A 20,880-nucleotide genomic window follows, 5' to 3' on the forward strand; every position below is an offset into this window, starting at 1 on the left:
CACTGATGAGAACTCAGTGCCACGCCTTATGTTAAACAAATTGCCAACTATTATTTGTAAATAGTTGGCAATTTGTTTAACATAAGACGCTCATAAGTTCTCAGCAGTGGGAATTTTGCCCTTTGAAATATTCTGGTGGTGACGTAAGGTGGCTGCCGTCATTTTGACGCAGAGCACATGCGACACAGATTACATGTGATGCATTTGGGCAAGCTGGCCTGTTGAAAATGATTACAGGTGACCCTGGTATTCTTCAGATAGCGCACAGGTGTCAAAGTCGGTCCTCGAGGAGCCGGAATCCAGTCGGGTTTTCAGGATTTCCCCAATGAATATGCATGAGATCTATGTGCATGCACTGCTTTCAATGCATATTCATTGGGGAAATCCTGAAAACCCGACTGGATTACGGCCCTCGAGGAGGGACTTTGACACCCCTGAGATAGCGCTAGTGCGGTCCTTGGGCAGTGCCTGTGGCAATGTTCAGTCCAGTAACCAGATAAAAGGTTCTCCTAAACATCTGGTTCGCTATCCACACAGTGCTGGCAATCACCTTAGAATCTGAATATTCAGCTCTGGCCACTATCTGGTTTTAATTCAGCCATGGCAACTAGTATTTGATAAAACTGCTAATCGTCCCAACTGAATATTGGTCCTAGTGTGTAACCAGGATGGTCATTTACCATAGCTTTGGTTAAACTGATATATTGTAGCACTGCTAGGAAGAATTCAAGGACTACATGACACAGGTTAAACGCAGTGGTTCCCTGGAGGACCGCCAGGCCAATCTGGTTTTCAGGCTAGCCCTAATGAATATGCATGAGAGAGATTTGCATATAAGGGAAGTGACAGGCATGCAAATCTGCTCCATGCATATTCATTAGGGCTAGCCTGAAACCCCGATTGGCTAAAACTGCAGAATTTGAGTTATGAAAGTAAAGCACCAGTGCCTAAACTAAAAAGCAAGAAACGCTTTTTTTTTTTTCAAAATCTTTATTGAATTTTCATAACTTACAAAAAGTGCAACATAACAGACATGTCTGACCATAAACAATTAAGCACTTATAAACATTCAGATACCTTTCCCAGAAATACTCCCCTCCCCTCCCAACCATCAAAGCAAGAAAAGCTGATAGAAGGTGTCCAAACTTAAGTATGACAAAAAATGAAGAGAAAAGTCACAGATAACACCCAACGGTAACATAGGAAACCTACATGATAATGTTACTAACCATTTTTGGGGGGTCCAGGATAAACCTTTAGCTGATCGTATATACTAATTTTGATTGTTAAAAAATAAACATGTATTGCTGCTTCATTTGTGTCAGGCTTGTCACCTTTAACGTTAAATATGCGTCCATCAGTGCGCAATGTCAAGAAAGTTTGTATTGTGTCACCAGTTTTGCTCTACCTCCAGTCTCCTCGGGTTCCTCTCCAGGTTTCCCAGCTCTTCAACATTAAACTAAAGCTATCCATCCTTTCTTTTCTGGCTCTGCGTGGCTGTGGCCCTCCCATCTTATTAGAGCCCAAACAGCCTTCTGTCCTAAGTAGGGTGTCAGGTCAAAAGCGTGCCGGGACAAAGGCGCGCCCAGACAATTGAGCGCAGTGCGGAGGCGCGCGCCGCTCAAAATTACTGTTTTTAGGGCTCCGACAGGGGGGCATGGGGACATCGCGCCGCGTTGTGGGGGGCGTTGTGTGGGGGGTTGTAACCCCCCACATTTTACTGAAAACTTCACTTTTTCCCTGTTTTTAGGGAAAAAGTTAAGTTTACAGTAAAATGTGGAGGGTTACAACCCCCCAAGCCCCCCATAACGCCGGCGCGATGTCTATTAAGTAAACTGGGGGGGGGGGGGTTCCCCAACAAAAACCCCCGTCGGAGCCCCTAAAAACAGTAATTTTGAGCGGCGCGCACTTCCGCGCTGCGCACAATTGTCCGGGTGTGCCTTTGTCTTTCGCGCCGTTGTCTATGAACCCCTAAGTAGAGGCCTCTTCTTCCACAAACCTATAGCATAAATTCCCTTCTGTTCAGCCTTCTATCTGGTTTCTTTGCTAACTTACTTACAAGGGGGTCGCTGAAAAGTTCTCAGCCCAACCAAGAAGAGAATGACGTGGAGCCGTGAAACTTATGTTATTCCTCGGTTTTGACACTTTTCTGTTTCATTTCTCATCATTTTATTCGGAATGGCTATGAGAAAAAAAAGTCAAATATCGTCACATAATAACAAACTTTTATTAGTTATGACAGTTATACCAATAATTGGAAAAGTCATAAGAATCTTAATTACACATTCTGGTGGAATTTGTTGTGCCATATTTTTAAGATGGAAAGAGTAATAGCAGTACAAAAAGGGACATATAATAACTTTATAAAGATATGGGGCCATTGGAAAAATATTGTGATGAATAGACATCATTTCTTTTCTTTTCTGTTCCTTTTCTTTTCTTTCTTAGTTTTATCTAGCACACTCAAGGGGGGAGGGGGGATTTGGGATGTTATTAAATACGAGATGTTATAATATGTTGTATAACATTGCATATTCTATTTTAATTGAGAATGGGATGAAGGGGGGAGGGTGGGAGTTTTACACTATTATAGTTCATATGTTAGATAATATAGTGCTATATTGAAATTATTTTTATAATATATTTTTATGCACTTATTGTTTGATTTGAAAATGAATAAAGATTAAAAAAAAAAAAAAAAAAAAGAAACAAAAAGTGTCAAGAAAAGTGTGGAATAACTTCTAAGTTTCATGGCTCCACATCATTCTCTTCTTGGTTGGGCTGAGAACTTGTCAGCTGTCCCTCCTATTGTGATACAGAAAATAAAAAAAGACAAAAAAAAAAATACCCACTGAAAAATCCAAAATGATAAACAACAAAAATGCTGGGGGTGAAATAACTGTTGCCAAAGATCATAAATAATTCATTAATCAATACCGAAAAGAGTGGTAAGGCTGAGCTTTCATTCAAAATGTAGAACTCATTTGTGGTGAGACCTGAGAAATTCATTCCCCAACTCACTATAGGACAGCCTAAGCTGATCCATTTGGGGGATTAATTTATCAATCACCGGTCAATCACCGCTCACCAACCTTAATGCAAAATCTTATCGGGTTAAAACAATAAATATTATAAATATCAAAAATATTCTGTAAACATTATAGGATCCTTTTACGAAGCCGCGTTAGCACCTTTTTAGCGCTTGCTAACCCCCGTGCTAGCCGAAAAGCTACCGTCTTCTCAAGAGGCGGTGGTAGCGGCTAGCGTGGCCAGCAAATTAGCGCGTGCTATTAAGCGCATTAAACCGCTAACGCGGCTTCGTAAAAGGAGCCCTATAAGTGTGGAACTTAGCTTCAAACAGAATGAAACTTCACAAACATGATCTCAACGGGGCCCGTTTCGCCCGTGGCTTCGTCAGGAGATCAAGAGAAATGACTATAACTGAACATGTCCCAACCACATTTAACATCCAGTGACCAATTGGCAGAAAGCTCGATGCGACCCATGTCACTATGCAGTCATCCTCACTAGGACTTGTGCTCCATAACTTCTGCCCTCGAATGGCGTTAGCCTGAAAAAAAAAAAAACCGCCGTGGCATAGGTGACTCTTTAGTTTTGCCATGGCGTTTTTTCAGGCTCACGCCATTACAGGGCAGAAGTTATGGAGTTATGGCCTGATTCTATAAATGGCATCTAACCGCGCCCAACTTATAGGTGGCGGTCGGTGTGGTTGTCAATTAACCACTAGGAACTGCTCATAGAATCACGCTTGTAGTAGGCCCTGGCATAGTAGGCCAGGGTTTTCCTGGCCTAGTTTACCAGCGCCTAACACACACCTAGTGACGCCTAAGTCAACCACGCCTACTATCCACTCCTAACTGCGCCTACTTTTCAGGTGGGCGTCATTAGGCGCTACGCAGTATTCCATGCGCAACCCGAAATTGATTTTTAAATTATTTTAATCAGTTTTTAATGGCACGGTCAATTACCAGGCCAATTAAAAAAATAATTGCATGTGAATTTTAGTTAGGCGTCACTAGGCATCCATGATTAGGGCACGCAGCCATGCCTAACCTAGGCACCATTTATAGAATTACACCCTTGGTGTTTCCTGTGACTGTGCTTTTGATTATTATAATAGATTCTGTAGCAGATAACGGCATTAGCGCGCTAACATCGGTAAATGACTCCCATCATTTCTGTTTATCTAGACTTCCTTATTTATCTACAGTTTCTGCACCTTGATGGTATAGTATAGTGCAGCTAAGAATTTGGGATGCAGTTTTCAGTAGTCTGCCTAGATGCAAAGTGTGCTGGTGATTTTCTACTCAGGTGCCTCACAGCTAATTCCAAACTGCTTGCATGCTTTGCCCTAGCTATTTCTGCAGGTAGAGGACGAGGGGCAAAGCTACGTCGAGCTCTGAAAATTCAGTTTTATGCACGTCGTTTGTTTCCCTCGCCTAAGTATGCCTTGGAGACGACTGTTTTGAATGAGGGTAAAAGAAGGCATGTTATGAATGGATGCACTTACTTTTGGGCATTATGCAGTGGGCTGTTTACAGCCCAGAGAGGTCTAGACAGTTTACTGCTTAAGCAGCAGGAGGAATTGCTCTCTAAGGACTTTTTGGAAGTGTCCACCCTGGTCTGCCACTAGATTTCTGGGTGACCATTAAAAAACCCTCACATTTCTTATACCTGGAATCTGAACAGTAAGAAGGAGGAACAAAGAAGTGGGGCGGTACAGTGGGCCTTCCACCATGGGACCAAAGCCAAAGGCTTTTTTTTCTTTGAGATGAATAAACAGTTTCACGACATTTGCTGATTCTGGTCTTGTCCTTTGGCTTTGGTCCCTTGGTGGAAAGCCCATTGTCCCGTCCTACTTCTTTATTCCTGTTTGTTTTTCGTGGGTCTGTTTCCTGCTGGACTCCTTGCATCCTTTCCCATCTGAACAATAAGAGCATTTCTTTCCTCTCTTGGTTTGAAGCTATCATGCTAATTTCAGAATGTAGCTTTCCATACCACTTATTAACCCAGGGACTACATGTACTGGAAGTGCTACAATAATAATAAAAAAAAAAATCCAGTCCATTGGTATTCAGTTTGGATGAAAGGAGGATTTGTGATCTACTGGCTACAATGAGTAAAGAGAAATCTTAGCTATGGGGTCCAGAAGTTTCCATTCTGGGACCCTGGGTGAGTTGCCGTGTCATTCTAGGTTAGTGATTCTCAATAGAGAATGGCACAGGGACAAATTTTTCCCTGTCCCCGCGGGAACTCATTTTCCCATTCCGTCCCGGTGAGCTCTTTTCCTGTGCCTGCCCCATTCCTGCAAGTTCTGTCCTCATCTGAACAAGCCTCAAACACTTTAAAAACATAAGTGTTCGAGGCTTGTGTGGTTAAGGCAGAGCTTACAGGAATGAGGCAGAGATAGCGACAAAACTTGCGGGAACGTGATGGGGAAATTGAGTTCCTGTGAGGACGGAGAAAAAATTTGGCCCCGTGTCATTCTCTAATTCTCAACTCAGTCCTTGGGACACACACAGCAAGTCTAGCTTTCTGGATATCCAGATCGAGTATGCATGAGATGTACATACGATAGGAGTAATGCATGCCATGACCCGTCAAATGCACAGACAATAGCGCCCCGACAAATGTATGCACTGACGGTGGATACTATTTTGTCTTTTTGAGGGTGGGGGGGTGGGAACCCCCCACTACACTTAAAGTATTCACTACCTATCTAGTGTTAAAGTAAGGTTTATCTGGAAGGCCCTGATTGGTTCAGACTCCTCAGGCCCCGTCCCTTGGGAGGAGTTTGAGGCGCAGATTTGTCAGTGTACCATGTATGCTAACCTATCTCGTGCAAATTCATTGCGCATATCCCAAAAAAACAAGCTGGGTAGGTGTGACCCGAGGACTGGACTGCCCTCAGTTTCAGTTTACCTGGACTGTGATGTGCCTTCTAGCCTTCGGAAAATTGTACACATTAACAGAGCACTAGAAATTTGCCACTGGATCCCTTACATCGGCACTGGTTGCACATATGCTCTGAAGCGCTCAATTGTAATACATATTGTCAGCTTGGTCGAATGACACCCTATAGAATTCCAAACAATTCATGAAAGGTGCTATGTTCAGTTCGTTTTTCAGCTCATCTGGCTAGTCACCGTTGATGAAACAGCACTACTCAGACCTGAGGATGGGTCTTGCACCTTTCCATGACTTTATTTCTAACTTTTAAGCCTAATAAATTGTACTATAATGTTTTTTTTCTCATGCATATATTTTCTATAAGGTTGTCTTATGTACCATGTATGTAAATAAAGCTTATTTGTTGAACAAATTTGGAAATGACGCTGCCAATTGTACTTTTTTTTTTTAGCTTGATTTCAACCTGATAAAGCCTGAAAAAAAGCGAAAGAATTATTCCTTGATTTACCACCGTGCAGTGCTATTAAACCATTGTGGTCAGAAACAGATGAACATATAATAGGTGCTCAGAACCTTTCCTCTTGCTCCCAGAATTCTTTTCCAGCAGAGACACAGTTCTGTTCTCAGTCTCTCATGCAACCCAACCTACAGTACAGAGCACTAGAAACCGCACCGAGTCTGGGAAAAAAAAAAAAATCAGGATACCCAAGATTTTTCCAACTAATCCAAAAAAAAATGTCCTATTGCAGCAGAAACGTCTGCCCGTCGTTTGAGACATTTTCGGGTACCTTAGTTTTCAACAGGGTGGAGTTCCAACGATTTGAGCTTGCAAAACAGTTGAGCTCTTCAGTTAATGAAACCTCGGAATCCACTGAGCCAACCGCTCAGCGGTGTCAAAGATTTCGTGAATGTGTCAAGGCTGAAGGAGGACCCTTTGAACACAAAAACCCCTTATACTAATATATTTTCAAAGGCCATACTAAATGTTTAAACAATTCGAGGTATTTTGAAACTATGTCGTCTCATTTTTTTCCAGATACCGTGTAGGTTAGTCCTTCACAAGACTGGTAGACAATATTTCAATTTGGCAGTTAGAGTTTCCTTTAAATGCTGGCTGCAGCATTTCAAGTTTCAAGTTTATTTACATTTGATGTATCGCTTATTACAATATCTAAGCGATGTACAATTTAAAAACCAACAGATTGTGGTAATACATATAATTTATATGAGTTAGACAATTGACAAAACAATTTGGACAAACATGAATAAGTAGGAAGGAGGGGGAAAGTTACAATTACATTGTTTGTTAAAATTTTACATAAAACGGAAAATACATTAGGTATGAATGGGGTGAGGCGAGAAGAAAATATTGTTGATTATTAGAAGGATATAAAAAATCTAGAATAGGTCATATCATAAATCAAATGCATCTTGAAATAAATAAGTTTTTAGAAATTTTTTAAAAGAAATAAGATCTTTTTCATTTTTAATAAAATTTGGAAGGGAATTCCACAATGAAGGGGCCACCACTGAGAACATATAATTTCGTCTAGTGCCGATTATTCTTAACGATGGGACTGAAAGCAGATTTGACGAAGATGATCTTAAAGAGCGAGAAGGGTAGTAAATATATTTATTTGATTGTTTAGCCCAAAGAACTTCAGAATGGGTTATAAATCAGGTACTCAAGCGTTTTCCCTATCTGTCCTGGCAGCTCCACAGTCTAATCTTAGGTACATGGGGGCAGTGCAGGATTAAGTGACTTGCCCAGGGTCACAAGGAGCAGCATGGGATTTGAACCTACAACCGCAGGGTGCTGAGGTTGTAGCTTTAACCACTGCACCACAATCTCCTGCGGACCAGGGCTCAGATAATGATGTTGAATATCTCGATAAAGGTGATATTTGAGGCTGGTTATGTAGACAACTTAGGATAGCTTTTTTTTTTAATGTCCTAAGCGGCTCAGTTAGCTGGATAACAGCACAGAATATCACCACTAGGTGAATATTTTTGGGCTCCACCTCCAGACAGCACTGAAGGTGGAGGCCTGTGTGTGTGTAGATGGAATTGGGGGAGCAATCCCTATGCTTTGCAGTGGCATTATCCAGATAAGTGATTGACCCAGATAATAGTTTGTTGTACACAGGTAAGTGCTTTTAAATATCAAATTGAGAGATCAAGTTTCAAGTTTATATAAATTCTTTGATTTACTCGCATACTCCAAATCCAATGCGATTTACATAAGTTAAGCATTAGGTTAAAATAAAAACACACAAACATAACAATTAATACTAGTTATAATAATACATTTAGGGAAATCGGGACCGACAACAGTTGGTTTAAATACAATTCTAAAAAAAAAAAAGGAAGGTCTCAAGACACAAAAGGTTGGGGAACAAAAACCTGCTTGATTTTACTACATTACATTACATTACATTAGGGATTTCTATTCCGCCTGTGCCTTGCGGTTCTAGATCGTCTTCCTAGTCTATTGTAACTTAGAATGAATCCATTAGAAAGCGTCCTTAAATAACCAACTCTTTAGGAGACTTTTAAACGTGCTCAGTAATTTTTTTTCCTCTTATATTAAGTGGAAGTGAGTTCCAAATTTGAGGGGCTGTAACAGAAAAGATCATATCTCTCCCGGTTGGGGGAGGGGGATCATAGAACTGATAAGTGATTGGTCACCTGGAGAGGGTTGAGGAGGAGAAGCTGAGTAGGGTTCTTGCGACCATCCACATTGGGCTCAGGCTCACCCAAAACTGAGGGCTCCTCTTACGAAGCCGGGTTAGCGGTTTAACACGCGTAATAGCGCTTGCTAATGTGCCGGCCGTGCTAACCGCTACCGCCTCCTCTTGAGCAGGCGATAGTTTTTTGGGCTAGCGCGGGGGTTAGTGCGCGCTAAAAAGGTGCGTGCAATAAAGCTGCTAACGCAGCTTCCTAAAAGGAGCCCTGAGTGTCCGGCTACGTCCCTACAGTGAATCAGTTTATGTGTACTGCAGCTGTTGGAACGGCTTCTTCCACTGAAATATCAGTAGTGTAACTAGCATATATGACACCTGGGGCAGATCCTTTTTTACCCCACTCCCTCTATATGAAAAAATAATTTTTAGGAATAATCCACGAGTCACAAAAGGGTGTATCTAGAAAAAGGCAGCGTCTTAAACACTGCAGTGAGCACTATAACGGGGAGAGTGTAGCTCAGTGGTTAAAGCTACAGCCTCAGCACCCTGAGGTTGTGGGTTCAAACCCACGCTGCTCCTTGTGACCCTGGGCAAGTCACTTAATCCCCCCATTGCCCCAGGTATGTTAGATAGATTGTGAGCCCACTGGGACAGAGAGGGAAAACTGCTTGATACCTCAATAAATGCATCGACGATGACAACAACACTGCCCCCCTCCGGCATCGATGGATGGCAACGCAGCCTCCCCCCAGCATCAACGTTAACGTGGCTGGCTTAGCTCCATGAAGATCCAGCAATGACTGTGTCTGCCAGAAGAAGTAAGTGATGTCAGAAGGGGATAGACCGGCAGATGCATTCATTGCGGGACCTTCTTGGAGCTGTGTTGGTCGCATTGCTGTTGATGCCAGCGGTTGGCTGTGTTGCTGTCTGTCAATGTGGGCCCCCCTGACTATTTCGGGCCCTAGGCACGTGCCTACTGGACCTATTCATTAATCCGGCCCTGGAGACAGGAGTTGCCATTCCAAGTAAAGCCAGTCTGGAAGATGCTCCATGAGCTCAGGAAGGATCCAATACATACCCTGATGCAATATATAGGCCTGATGGTACCTATAAAAGTTATTTCCATTTTCTATTTATAAACATTAACACGGCTTCAATACTACTTTAGCCTAAAGCAAGGGGGAAAAAAAGGAAGAGTTATTTTACCTTTGTCATCTCTGGTTTCTGCTTTCCTCATCTTCACTCTCTTCCTTCCATTCAGCATCTGCCCCTTCTATCCACAGTCTGTCCTCTCTCCCCCTCCTTCCATGTCCATCATTATTCCCTCTGCATCCAAATCTTTCCTGTCCAACCTCTTCCTGTGTCTGTTTCTATCTCTGTCTTCCTCTCCATGTTCAATATGTGTCCTCATCCCTCCCTTCCCCGTGTCTAGCATCTTCCCTCTTGTCCCTGTCCCTAATCCTATCCATACAGCTTCTTCCTTTCTCTTCTTTTTCACCTGCACCCTGAACTGCTCACCCTCACCCCACCCAAAGTCCAGCATATCTCACCTTCTCTCCTCTCGGTACTCTAACTTTCCCTCACTCCCCCTCTATTCCCTATCCCCTTATCTGAGCTCCTAACCATGTATTCTCTCCTTTCTGTCACACTACCCTCGTCCTTACATTCAGACCTTTCTCTCTTCATCTGGTCTGGAAATGTATTTGTCTCTCTTCCTTCCCACCTGTCTCCCAACGTGGTCCCACATTCTTGCCTTTCCTTGAATTTTGCTCAGTCCGGTCCCCCCCCCCCATGCCACAATCCTCCAGCTTTATTGTGAGCCACCGGCCGCATCAACAATGAAAACAAGCTGCTTCAGCTGACACCAGATGCATTACTCTTTTGGTGTCCCACCTCATGAGACACAATTTCCTGTGTCTGCATAGGCAGGACACCAAAAGAGAGAACACTTCCGGGGCCTGCCAAAACAGTTATTTTCCTTTCTAATGGTGCTGGCAGCCCACAGGATCATGCAGGTGGGGTGGGGGAATAAATACCGGACTGCATGAGGGGGGGGAGAGAGAAGCACCCTGGGTGCAAACCATTGAAACTGGGATGGCAAAGGGGTGGCATTTGCCAACCTGTGCCACCCCATAGTGATATCTTCGGCTTGGGGGCACAGTAAGGGAACTAGGAAGCACCCCTTATGGTCTGCCACCGGAGTGGATCTCCCCCTCCCACTGTGAAATATTGCTTGGAGGGAGTTTTCCTCTTCTACTTCACACTACATGCAGGGATTTCACTTGATCAGCACAAATTTCCTCCAGATCGCCTCTTCCTTTGCTGTGAGTACAAGTGCTTTCCAGTCCTCCTTTCCCACTGACTGGACCTTACTTACAGTCTGTGCTGCTAGGTACAGTAAACACAGGCAGGGTAAGTTCACTAACATGTAGGGGGTGGGGGTGAGGATAGGGGAACTAGACAAGACAGTGACGTAATTCAAAAATGTGTGCGTTCAAGACAAGGGACACCTAAATAGAAAGAGGATAATATCAAATCAAGACAAACTTAAATGCAGAAAAATGTCTACGTATATTACTCATCCGGCTGCTATTAAATGGGCAGGAGAGGCTCTTGCCCACTTAAATCACTTGGACAGTACCCCAGACTATTGACTCTTACTGATCCTAAACAAAGTGGGCAGATCAGGGGCAATACAGGGGATAGTATCCTAAAGTATGGAGAAGACACGTGGCTCTGCCCCCCAGTCCTGCCTGTTCCGCTCCCAACCCCTCCCTATTCTGCCCTCAGCCCCGCACCCCAAACCAACCTTGTATCTCCTTCCCCGAGCTCCGGGCCACATCCAGAGGGCCTCCACTGCAGTGGGAGAAAGCAGGAGGAAAGTGCATCTAGCAGAGCCCACCCACCGGCTGCATTTGCACAAAGTGAGAGTTGGAATGGGGAACCAGCTGACCACCACTCCTACACAGAAACCAGCGGAGAAGTAATAAAAATATCAAGCCTGAAGAAACAAGACAGAGAACCTTGGTATCACTCTAGCAGTGTGCCCTTTAGGGAAGGACCCACATACAGGGACATTGTACTTCAGTAGCTGCTATTAAGCCTTGTCCCAATGTTTTTGCCTGTACCATCCAAATTTAAGAAAACCTTTTGGTTCAGAACTGCTCTTCCAGTAGATTGAATCATTAGGTGAAAGAAGACTGCTGAGTGAGTACATTGCTCTGCCAAATGGCCTCCTACCTCTTGCTGGTCCTGGCCTTTACTTCACCTCACAAACTATAAGAATACTAAAATAAGTAAATCACTCTGATGTTCACCTGGCAAACATGGCTTATATCTATGTATAATTCTCTGGTGAAACCTCCCCATCCCTGTGGTCCTACATCTCTCTTACCCTACCTAGGATTATCAGTTGTCCGGGCTTCCCCGAACATGTCCTCTTTTCGAGGACTCTGTTGGGAGTCCAGCTGGCTTTTTTAGTTTACTACTTTTGTCCAGGGAAACTGGACATCTAGTAACCCTAAAGCAGTGGTCTTCATTGCAAGGCCCGTGAGCCAATGGTGGTTCGCGGAGACCTTCTTGGCAGCTTATGCACCTATCAGAAGTCCCCCCCCCTCCCCCGCCAGATAAAGTTGGCCCAGGGAGTGGCTACTATACGAAGGTAGTTTTAAAGATCTAAACATGTATACCGTGGATGGAAAGGCATGATAAAACCTTTTGAATATCATCAAGGAGACTTCACAAACACAGCAAGACTTCGTTTTAAAAGTAAATCCAAAAAGCCTTCAGACACTGTGATTCAACAGAAAAACATACGACTCTGAGCTCCTTGTAACATAAGCATTTGGCAGTGCAACGGCGACCAAACAAAACGGGACCTGGCTCTTACCTGACCGCAGAAAAATTCCAGGGTACACAGAGTTACAAAATAACCAGCTTTCCTACCACAAAGTTTCACTGGGACAGAAATCAAACCCATCCCTGCCCGTCCCTGCAATAATCTCTTCCATCCCTGCCTGTATCCATAATCTTCAGAAGTAGTTATTTAATTATGATACTGAAGTATGTTAGAGGCTCTGGCAGAAACCCATTTACACACACGTATTCTTCCCAATTAACATTTCCAAATAAGCAAAAACACTATTAATTTGGAAATATTAATTAGGAAGAATACATAGTTTGTAAATGCCAGAACCTCTAATTTAAATATAATATATAAATACTCAAGCTCAGTGGTTCCCAACCCTGTCCTGGAGGACCACCAGGCCAATCGGGTTTTCAGGCTAACCCTAATGAATATGCATGGAGCAGATTTTCATGCCTGTCACGTCCATTAAATGCAAATCTCTCTCATGCATATTCATTAGGGCTAACCTGAAAACCCAATTGGCCTGGTGATCCTCCAGGACAGGGTTGGGAACTACTGCTCTAGTTGACAAGGATCCTCAAGCTCTGTTAGCTGAAGAGTTCCTCTGAAGGTGGCCAAAACTCTCTTTTACCAAGCTTGACAGGCAGCATCAGCATCCCCAAGTCATAGATGCTGGCACCTCATTGGCTCAAGGATGCTGCCAGTGACTGCCAAGCTTGGTAGAACGGAGTTCCAGCCACTTTTAGAGGAGGTCCTCAGCTGGCAGTGTTTGGGGATCCCCGCCAGCTACAGTAAGGGTCAGGGACAGTGTTGGACATGCTGGTGCCCAGGCAGAAAATAAAGGAAGGCACCCTCCAACCTCACTTGCCACTACTATCTGCTGACAGACCCTCAGCAAATACAGAACATAGAATCACAAATTAGAAACAAAAATATGTAGACAAAAACTGAACAGGGAATCCCAAGAAGTTAAACTCAGCAGGTAATACAAAGACATCTGCTATGCACGTTTCCCAAAGCCAACATATTTCATTCAAAATAAATGCTTTTCTTAGCCTTTGTTGTTTGGACATTTATTTTTCCATCAAGTTGGCTCTAGTTTTTCTTTTTTACTTTCCTGTTTTCTGCAAATTCTCCTTCAAACAGCTGTTGTCCATTTGTCTTTTCTTCTTTCTCCTGTCTTTCTATTTAGGCGTCCAAAATTTCGCCTTCTTTCCCTCCCTCCTTCCCATAGAACAGCATGTTCATTCCCTTCTGGCCCTGGATCCAACATCTGCCTCTTTTCCCTTCCTCTTTCAACACAGCATTTCTTCCTTGCTCTCCTCCATCTCCATGTCAAATATGTCTCCCTTTCTCTCATTGTCCACTATCTCTCTCTCACTTCTTCCTTTGCCACAAAAGGAGTGGGAAAAGAGAGAGTGAGATATTAGATCCAAGGTGTATCTCTCCTACTCCCTACTGACATGTCCATTTCTCCCTTTCTCATCCCCCCACAGCATCTTTTATACATCCTTCCTTTTCCATCCCCATGCAGGATCTCTCCCACCCTTCCCTCTCTAACACAACATTTAACATTTCACCCTCTAATATTTCTCCCTCTCTCATCTCTCCTCTCCACCGTGTCTAACAATTCTCCCTCTCTCCCAACTATACAGTACCTCTTTCTCTCTCCTTTTTCTTCTTTTCCCCATATAGGAACCTGTTCACCTCTCTTTCTCTCTCCATACATCCATGTCCAACCATTCTCCTTCCCCCACCTGCAGCTTCTCTCTTTATCTCCATCCCCTCAACTCTATGTCCAAAGTCAGTTTTCCTCTCCTCCCCCCACTTATGCAGTGTTTCTTCTCTTACAGACAAATCACTTCAACAGGTTGTGAGTAGTGGTTCCTTTACACTGCCTGTGGCTGACTCAGAAGCCTTCCCTCAGATGCATTTAAGTTTTGTGTCAGAGAGAAGGCTTCCAGATAAGCTGCCTGCAGCATGTAGGAACTGCTGCCTGTAGTCTGTTAAGGAGACCAGATATGGATGCAGAATTATGAAGGAAGCCAGTAGCATAGGCAGATACAATCCCACAGGAGCCCCACATGAACTACTTCCATCCCCACAACCCTGGAGGGGATCCCCAGAGGATCTCCCTTGACTCTGGGATTCTCAACAACCCCATTCCCATACTGTCTATTTTCTACCTCCTGATTACCCTCAGGTCCTTCAAAGATACACAATGGAGGTCTGTTTTTTTTCTTCTCTTGGCCTCCCTGTCTTGCCTACTTTCTGGGGTTTTATCCGGCCCTTCCTGCAAAGCACTCTAAAGCCAGGTCTCTTAAAGTAGATCTATGAGGGAGTGTGTGTAAAGGGGACTGTATAGTGTAAGTCATGTTTCACTATAAAGTACAGGAAACCTGCCTTAGAGGGGTCTTGGTTTGTCTACATGTTTCCCATCTATCACTTATTCCTTAGTTTTGGCATCTTTAAGGGATTCATCTTTCATTTGGGCTCTCTTAATTTCCCCAAGGCTTTCTTCCTTAGTGTACTCAAGCAAGCTACCTAAGGGATCTGAAGTCTGGATAGTCATGACCTAAATCAACTGGATAGAGAAGCCAGGGTAACAATCCAGCTACTAAGTTGGTTGGTCCCCTGCATTTTGATTGAGACCTAAGTGGTTGGGAATTGCCTCTAGTTTCCATGAATACAGGCTAAAATTCATAATTAATATGAATTCTTTTTATTATCTCCCTCTAAAGGAGAGTCTTCCCACTTCCAAAATCTATTAACACCTGAAGGAGAGTCCCATCCAGCTCAACTTGGATCACAAAGTTCCATATTATTGCGTGAGGAGCAATCATAAAATTACAGGAATGCAGACTCTCTAAACTCAAGTCCATAGCATCCTTGTTTACTACCCTGCACCCTCTCATGAAATGTCCCTTTTCTCCTCAATTGAAACAAGTGGGAGGGTCCAATTAACAAGGCCAGGATGGCAGTGTCATTAATGATTGTGGCACCATTTGTTCCATCCTTCCCTTTTGACATTAAGCAGACCTTCCACTACCTCAAGAGCTCTCTATAATATCAGTTTAGGATGTTGGCATACCCACTGCCTTATGAGCAGACTCATGTAAGAATTATTCCAGAAGAATTACTTTGGCTATCTCCATCTATGTTTTCTCTTCTGGTCATAACCACTTCCAAACATATAAACATAAGTCTTGACATACTGGGGAGACCAAAGGTCCATCAAGCCCAGTATCCTGTTCCCCAACAGTGGCCAATTCAGGTCACAGGTACCTGGCAACATGCCAAAAAAGAAAAACAAATTTTAGGCTGTTTATTCTTTTCCCAAGTCCATCTTAATAATGGCTTATGAACTTTTATAAATTTATCCAAACCTTTTTTAAACCCTGTTAACTGCTTTTACTACATTCTCTGGCAATGAATTCCAGAGTTTAATTACTGGTGAGGGAGTCAATGACAGTCCTGGGAGTAAAACTGGATCCAGGACTTACAATGGTTTGTCATGTGGTAAAGACAGTGCAAGTATGTTTTGCACAGATTTTTTGTATCGTTTAAAACCAATGTTGTCACCATCTGACTTTCGTGCCGTTGTACAAGCAATGATTTTGTCATGGCTAGACTACTGCAATGTCCTGTACCTGGGAATAATTAAGACCAGGTGCAGGGCACTACAGGTGGTTCAGAATGCCACGGCTAGATTGATAACTGGAACATCAAGATATGAGCATATTACTCCATATCTCTGACAACTGCATTGGCTGCCAGTTGTATTTAGAATTCAATAGAAAGCAATTATGTTATGTCACCAATTTTTATATGGTACAATCCCTGAATTTTTTAAGAGTTTGATGTATGGGTATCAACCATTAAGATCATTGCACTCTGAAAGTTCAGCATTGCTGAAAATGAAGGCTAATCCTAAATATGTGGAAACAAATGTCATGACTTTCACATGTGCAGGAGTTAAGTTGTGGAATAGCCGTGTTGGTCAAATTCGAAAATGTAGAGACAAGAACTCATGTAGGAAAATGTTAGAAACACAACTATTTGTAGATGCATTTCTTTGAGCAATTGACCTTATGTAAAGTTTGAATCTGTCTGGTTTTGTTCTTATCTTGTTCTGATTTTTTATAATATTGTATGTATGTAACTTTTTGTAAACCGTTTTGGAAAAAAACAGTATATAAATTTTAAAAATAAATAAACATTGAGTAAAAATATATTATCTCCTAAATTTACTACTTAATAGCTTCATTACATGCCCCTTAGTCTTTGTTTTTTTGGGGGGGACAGAGTAAACTTCGGGCAAACAGCTCCTTCTTAGAGTTGCTGCCAATACCTTTTTGGGAAGTACCCTGCCTATTCCAAGATGGCGGTTTTCATATCAGAGTATGTGGCTCACCCATCTGGGCTGGATGTCCTGGAAGGTGGCTTGGCTGCTACAGAGTAAGATGTTACCTAAAAAGTGGTCCACACTATACCATTTTTGTGAAAACTTTACTGGCTATCAGTACAATATAGGGCAAAATTTTAAACTCTACAGTATGTCTGATCTTTAAGCACTTTAAAGGAAATGGTCCAGAATATTTGAAGAACAGGATCTTCCTCTACAAGGTCACTGAGATCCTCCCAAGGAGTATCCCTAACCACACCCTCTCCGAAGGAGATCACATGATGAGATACCCGCCAACGAGCCTTCTCCAGAGTGACCCTTGCACTGTGGAATGCATTCCCTACAAGACTATGTTGTAGATTGCTATGGATACAGAAGTCTAGCATTATCAGGTGTAAGCAAAGAATCTGGGGATGAATGGGTTCTGTGGGGGTGCATGGTGTGGGTGTGGACAGTGTATTGAATATGAGATCTGTATATGTGGGCGGATATATATGGGTGTGGGGTATAAGTGTATAGGCATGGCAGATGCGAACTCTGTTCCTCAGATAAGCTGTTTTTATCTGTACCCTTTGCCTCCACTGCCAACTCCAGACTCCGTTCCTTTCAACTAGCTACCCCGTATGCCTGGCATAAACTACCTGAATTCGTCTGTCAAGCCCTTTCCCTTCCCTTGTTTAAAAGCAGACTGAAAACCCATATTCTTGATATAGCCTTCAACTCATAACCCTACTCCCCAAAAGTACTCACGCTGGCAAAGATTTTAAGGAGGTACGGGGGTGGGGAAGGGAGGGCTGGGGGGGCATAGAGGTGCCAGCACCCCCACCAAGATGGTGCTCGGGGCAGTTTGCCCCCACCCCTCCTCACTATGCCATTGCTCCCCACTGCCTACTGCTCACTAGCCAGCAGATTAGCGATCCCCCCCTAACTGTATCCCCCACCCTGGCATCCTGCTTGTCTGTTTAGATTGTAAGCTCTTTTGAATAGGGACTGTCTCATTCATGACTCTGTACAGCGCTGGTAGCACTCTAGAAATAATTACGTAATAGTAGTAGCAGTAGATGTGTGAGAGTATATGCTGTAGAAAGGTGTTATTTTTGGAGATGTGAGTGTGTGTTTGTGGTTCTGGAATGTGTGAGTGTGTGTGCTGTATACGTGGTATAGGGGTAATATGGATGTATATGTGGGCAGGGCAGGATTAAAGGCTAGGCAAAGTAGGCATGTGCCTCAGGCCCGAAGGGTTCAGGGGGGCCTGGCATGCTGATCCGATGGCGTCGTCACCTGCAGCCACGCTGTTGTCCCATTGTTGCCACAATGTGTTGTGAGTGGACATTGCCAGCATCCATCATTTATTTTTCTCGAGACTCGCATCGTAGCAAAGAAGCCTGGCTGGAGGCTGCCCTTGAAAGGAAGATGGAGGACTCTGTGCTTCAGTCTTCTGCTGTGCGCTGCTGGTGCCATGGCAGATGGAGGGGTGCGTGCTGCACACTGCACAGCCTGAGTGCTGCAGATTAATAATAATAATAATAATAATAATAATAATAATTTTATTTCTTATATACTGCTATACCATAAGTTAAAAGCGGTTTACAACAAGTTACATACAATGAGTGTATGAAATGTAAGGGGAACAGAAAAAGTACTTTCTGGGATACAAATTGCAAATGGAAGAGAACCAAGATGGTTTGAATCAAAAGGAAGTATCTAGTCAGAGATTGGGGTGCAGGGGAAAACAATTTGGGTGGAATACCTTTACAAATGGGAAGAAGGATGAGTTAATCTAATATCAAGAGAATTGGGGATTAGGATGAGAATAGTTGAGGGGGATTGGGCAAGAATTGGGAATTAGAATTTGTTAGAGACGGCCTTGAGAGAGGAGGAGGAACAGAAGTCACTGCCTCTTGGGCCTGCACATGTGGTTGAGCCGCATGGGAGTGGCTCAAGCAGAAAAGAGTTACCAACAGGTAGCAGGTATGAAATGAACAAAGGGACTAATCTGGGGCAAACCAAAGTGAGCTGGGGGGCGGGAGGGGTAACCTTGAATCTTAGAAGGAGAAAGGATTTGAGTTGGGGAGGGGTTTGCTGCAGTGATCTGAAGGGGTACTAAACAGCACGATAAGGAGGAGGGATACTAAGCCTTGAGAGGGGCAAGAATGATCTCAAGGGGGAGGTATTAAGCTGGAGGGAATAAGTTAAAGTTATAAAATCCAGAGGATCTTACTTTTAACTAATCAATCATGTCCTTGAATCCTTTCCTCTGCTGCCTTACCTAGAAAGGTAGGGATATTTTTCTTCGCAGTAAAGTTGGGTCTGGAGTTCTTCTCTGGATCTAACTTTGTTAAGAATCAGTCTGCCTGGGATTGTTCAGATGTAGGCCAAGGCAAGATCGGGACACCTCCAGATCCAACTTTTTTATATGAAGAAAAAAAATTCCAACATTTTAAAATAAAGAGAAAAAAAAAGAAATCAAGTGGAAATAAAGAAGTAAATAAATAAATGGAGGCGTGGGCAGGGGGCAGGGCCATGGGCAGGGGGTGGAGCTAGCGGGCTCCATGTACTTGTGTGCCTAGGGCCCACTGAAGAATTAATCCTGCCCTGTGTGTGGGTCAAAAACCAGTTTCAGTTGCCAAGATAACCACATTAATCATTATGGAGCAATAAAAAGAAAACTCAGAAAGCTGTAGCCTTACCATTACCGTTTTTCAGGTAGGAGGCCAGCCAAACCAGCAGAAGTTGTATTTATTCCAAGAATCTCTTAGTCACTTAGGGAAAATTAAAGGGATGCTGAGCCCTCCAGAAAAATCTGGGTGGGGTAGCTTTGGCTGCCCCACTTCATTTTCCAGACCTAGAGAAACATGACAAACAAATCCTAAATTTAGAAAATGGGTGTGTTCTGTTGTATGTTATATTGCTATGGAAATAGATTTTCAAACTTTGTAGCAGAGATTTTTATCTTGAAAAATAAGAAAAAATTTAAAACTTCCTGCTGAAAGCAGAGCATGATGGAATGTCTCAGGGGAAGACATGCATTCCGAAAATTTATCAAAACCGCTCTATTTGACAAATTCTTCACCTAAACAGACCATTCCGCGCTCTCTACGCTTTTTCCCCTTCAAACCCCTAAGCAATTCTTCAGACAATTCCTACCCCCCCTTACTTTCCCTCCCCTACAACCCTTTTCTCCTGTAACTCTCCCCTCATGCATTTGTAATTCGCTGAATGTCCAGCCTTCTCTTAATGTGAACCACCTAGAAGTCGACTGACTATGGCGATATAGAAAAATAAAGTTATTATTATTATTTTTATTGTTGTGTGTTCTTGCACTATACATATACTTTTATTGTGTGTTTGTGTTTATGCTTTTAATACATAATCTTATACATGTGACTTCCATGAAAAATGCCTCTGCTGCGTTGGAGGAATTTTCAGGTGATCACAGAATTCTGACTGTGGCTAGAGATTTATGGGAGGAGTGGAAGTCCCTTTTCCCAGGAGGGAGGGAGGAGTGAAGGTCATAAAAGAGAAGGAGGGAGCGTGATCCTGGCTTTTGGCTGTTCCTTTATCCCGCCAAAGCCCCAGACCAAGGGAGACTCTCAGAACTTTTTGGGAGGGAATTGACAAAATGGTGTAAATAGCAAAGACTAACAGAAATTGGTAGTGACAGGGAGAAATCAGGTGACGGATCGAAATTGTCTGCCAGTTTATTGAAGAAGCTGTAAAAAAAAATGAACTCTAAAGTGAAAGGAAGTGATGGGGAAAATTTTGTGATGGAATCAGAGTATCTTTTATTTTATTTATTTTTTAATCTTTATTCATTTCAAATCTTAAATCAAGTACAATATTGACATTTATCAATTAAGCATTCAAATACACTTGAAATCCTATAATTGATCATCATAATATAAAATATTATCCCCCTCCCTTATTTATTTATGAAAATTATTTGTTTCAATTATAATCAAAAATACCCACCCCCTCCCCTCAGAGTATCT

At 42.9% G+C, this 20,880-nt stretch overlaps 1 protein-coding gene across 1 annotated transcript in view; it reads left to right on the top strand.

Annotated features, from left to right (window-relative positions):
• AQP1 (aquaporin 1 (Colton blood group)) overlaps window positions 1-7,318 on the top strand; it is a 67,269-nt gene extending 59,951 nt beyond the window's left edge. The window contains exon 5 of the mRNA XM_033931770.1: window positions 6,383-7,318. The gene's annotated coding sequence lies outside the window, so the exon portion shown is untranslated. The remainder of the gene's footprint in view (window positions 1-6,382) is intronic.
• Window positions 7,319-20,880: the final 13,562 nt, after the last annotated feature.

Source organism: Geotrypetes seraphini, chromosome 2, assembly GCF_902459505.1.
Source record: "Geotrypetes seraphini chromosome 2, aGeoSer1.1, whole genome shotgun sequence".
In the NCBI taxonomy this organism is placed as follows: Eukaryota; Metazoa; Chordata; class Amphibia; order Gymnophiona; family Dermophiidae; genus Geotrypetes; species Geotrypetes seraphini.